We start from the raw sequence: 3,831 nt of genomic DNA on the forward strand, positions 1-3,831 counted from the left end.
AACTCCAACATTTCTTTCATCATAATAAGAAATAATATCTTATCGGCATGCATATATGTATATTCTACAACTACAGATATACAGATCACAGATAAATGCACCAAATTAAATAGTACCAAACAAACAGCTTAAGAAATAGGATTTATTTTGCAAGAAGTGTTGCTAACTTAATGTAAATCAAGTAAAATGCATGCTAGTCAGGAAGTTGAATAAACATAGGTTATAAGTCAAGAAAGTTTTAGTTTTCTCACCAAGTTGTCTTTGTCCCTCATCGAATCATTAATCTTTTCATCTTCTTGATCAGTGCAATGCACATGAGTTGCCGACGCTGATTCCGCATGAACTTCGAAAGATGAATCATTATCATCACTCGTATCTTTAACAGAACTTGATTTATTCTCTGAACGCTTTCTCTTGTGCGTTTTTTCCTCTCTGTCGCTCATCCTTCTGATCAAACAATAATAATAAAAAAAGGAACAAACTTGAAACTGTCTCGATCTCTATTAGTCATTGGGAACAACCATGCGAGCTACGTTGGATAAACATCGATGAAGGTAAAGAAAATAAATAAATAAATAAAAACAGAACTTATTTCACCAGAGGAAAATATCAGAATATAACGATCAACATGGAACCATTGAAAAAGGGAAATCGAACCTAGTTCTTCAACTTACACACTGGGTGGACTGATCTACTAAAATACCAATTTTATTGCAAAGACTTTTTCTTTCATATAAACTATGACATAATTTAAAGATCAAAATTAGATTCTTTCCCTTTATTGCCAGTGGCCCATCAATTCAAGCAATTTACCTGGAGGTTAAGTAATGGTTCTTTCCCTTCATCAATACCTGAATTACAGTAAATGAAAATGGCATGTAAATTAACACCCTCATCAATAGTTTACATTAAAAGTAGAGTTACCATCCAATATTCTTTTGGCCACCATAGGTATAATTTTTCTAGCATATGAATCCCCAGCAATGTAGAGGGGATTGGAGATGAACTGTGGGTGCTCAACAAGCCACTGCAAAAGTGAAAGATTACATATTTAAGGCACTTACAGTAATTACATCAGGAATATATATGATCTTTCCCACCTGTAAAAGAAACTTAGAAGCCTGTTCGGACCAAATAGTATCGTTGGCATCATACCCTTCATATTTTCTTGAGTATGAGAATCCAGAACCCAACGGGGAATCTACAAAGATAATGTTGGCTACCTGCACGAATGTTTTCACGCAGACAGGACAAAAGCATGTATCATATTGCTTCCTCAATTACTGATCAAGAAGAAGAAGTTACCTTGGTCCAGGAATAAGGATGGTAGACCAAGCTTCCCTTATATGGTCCAGGAAACTTAAAGATATGGTCCAGGACTATTACATCTCATCATCTCAAGCAAACTTAGCATAGTCAGATATGAACCAGACTGAGTTAGGAGAACATCTTTCAAACTTGAATGACAGCAAGCTAACCAAGGAAACTTCAAAAAGACCGATATGCATCTTGCAATCTTCTACAATTTCCGCCCTACAAAGGTGGACTAAGACATGAGTCACAATCTTTATTAGTCTACATGATGAAATCTAATTGCTTGTAACTTCACCCAGATAGTATTTGTAACCAAGTCCAACTGGATATAACTTGCAAATTCAAATTCTCAGTCCTCATCCAGTTCTAAGCGCATTTCTTCATCGAGATGAATAACTAAGTTGTAGGTTTGCATACTCACTTTGCCTTTTGAGATCACTTGCCTACTAGAAAAGTCTGCACAGGTCAAGATCGTCCCATCAGGATCAATGATAGTGCCAGAACCTATACCCATTATAGGCATAGGACCATATACATCTGAAAAGAAGTATTGGAAAAAGCTCATCGTTCAAACGAATACACCTAAAAAAAATCCACATATTGAGGAAATCTGAAGACACAATAAAGTCCTTTCACCTTCAGTAAGACATATATTCACCACGGCAGGACCAGCTGCCGTGGCCGCTTTGACAATAGAGTTCCTTTTGAGGCATCCACTGCAGCATGCTGTTGGTGCAACCTTAGGTCAAGGTTGACCTGGTTGACCCGACTCGAGTTGACTTGACTCGAGTTGTATTTTGATGTTTGACTTGGGAAGATTGTTGATGCAACCTTAGGTCAAGGTTGACCTAGTTGAGTTGCATGTTGATGTTTGACACTCGTGAGAGAGTTCTATTCTTGATGTGGGACAAGAATAGATGTTTGGGAGATTATTGGTGCAACCGTAGGTCAAGGTTGACCTGGTTGACCTGATTCGGGAAAAGTCCAAGTATGGAGACTTGGCACGGAAAAGTCCAAGCAGGGAGCTTGGCACTGGAAAAGTCCAAGTATGGGGACTTGGCACGGAAAAGTCCAAGCAGGGAGCTTGGCACGCGAAAAGTCCAAGTATGGAGACTTGGCACGGGGAAAGTCCAAACAGGGAGTTTGGCACGGGGAAAAATCCTAGTGAGTGAAGCTAGGTGAAGGTGAAAGTCCTGGTGAGTGAAGCTGGGTTCTGGTGAATGAAGTAGGCGGTGAAAATCCTAGTGAGTGAAGCTAGGTGAGTGAGAAAGTCCTAACTGGGATGTTAGGCGGTGTGGAAAGTCCCGTGAGTGAAGCCAGGGGGAAAGTCCTAACTGGATGTTAGGCGGTTGGAAAGTCCCGTGAGTGAAACCAGCAAGGGATCGAGGATGATCGACTACTGGTGTTGGAAAGTCCAAGTAGGTCAAGGGAGTGATCGGATACTTGGCACGAAGAGGAAAATCCAGATGGATCGGGGATGATCGGACATCCGGTGTGGAAAAGTCTAAGTGGGTCAAAGGATTGACCGGACACTTAGGAGTGCTAGCAGGTCAAGGAGTGACCAGATGCTAGGGATGAAGTACCAAGAGGTCAAGGTTGACCGGATATTGGTTTGAAGTCTTGGGACTTGGTTTGGGCAAAATTGCTCGGATCGGCCACCGACCGATCCGGATACTGTTTTCTCGATCGGTCCCGTGACCGATCGATCCGAAGCTTCGTTATCGATCGGTGACCGATCGAAGAAAACAGAGGCGAAAGAAAGCCGATCGGTCCACGCATCGATCAGATGTCCCGATCGGTCCGTGGACCGATCGCGACGCAGCAACGCGAGAAGGAAGGAAGGATCGGTCCGTGGACCGATCATTTTTCCCCGATCGGTCCATGGACCGATCGGGGACCAAAGCAGTGGAAATGGATCGGTCCAGGGACCGATCCATAGCCCGATCGGTCCACGATCAGCAGTAGAGCCGCAGCCAGATTTCTTCTCGTTTTCTTCGCTTTCGCAGTTATAAAGGAGGTCTGCGCGAGCCTCCTTCTTCCACCCTTGATTCTTGCCTCGATTCTTGCTGCACTTGAGCTTTGCTGAGCTCTCGATTCTCCGGTTGGTCAGCTTCTGCTGTTCTTCCGTGAAGTTGCTGCTTCGTCAACGGAAACCAGTTGAAGGCAAGCAAGGTGTTTTACATTCATATTGTTTGTATTTCTTGCTGTTTTTCTGTACTCCATTCTTGCTGTTGCAAGAAAGATTGTGGCGAGGTTTCTCCACCCAGAAGGAGTATATATATTAGCCGGTTCTCCGGGGACTCATCCACCGACGGATTGGTAGGCTTCGTCCACCTTACGGACACGCCGAGGAGTAGGAGTTCATCTCCGAACCTCGTTACATCGGTTTGTTTTTCTTCTCCTTAGTTTCTTCCTTGTATTTCCGCTGCGACTAACCCTAACTGTAGGAAGAACGCGAGAATTTGGGGTCGGCTATTCACACCCCCCTCTCTAGCCGTACAAAGGATCCTAACAAGT

At 43.0% G+C, this 3,831-nt stretch overlaps 1 long non-coding RNA gene across 1 annotated transcript; it reads right to left on the minus strand.

The window, feature by feature from the left end:
• Nucleotides 1–816: 816 nt before the first annotated feature.
• LOC122022650 lies at nt 817–1,187 on the minus strand. The gene is made up of 3 exons (XR_006123051.1): nt 1,101–1,187; nt 925–1,027; nt 817–851 (listed from the first exon to the last, which is right to left on the minus strand). It is a non-coding gene; the product is annotated as an uncharacterized LOC122022650 (long non-coding RNA).
• Between the last annotated feature and the right edge of the window lie 2,644 nt (nt 1,188–3,831).

This window comes from Zingiber officinale, chromosome 9B (assembly GCF_018446385.1).
Source record: "Zingiber officinale cultivar Zhangliang chromosome 9B, Zo_v1.1, whole genome shotgun sequence".
NCBI classification, from domain to species: Eukaryota; Viridiplantae; Streptophyta; class Magnoliopsida; order Zingiberales; family Zingiberaceae; genus Zingiber; species Zingiber officinale.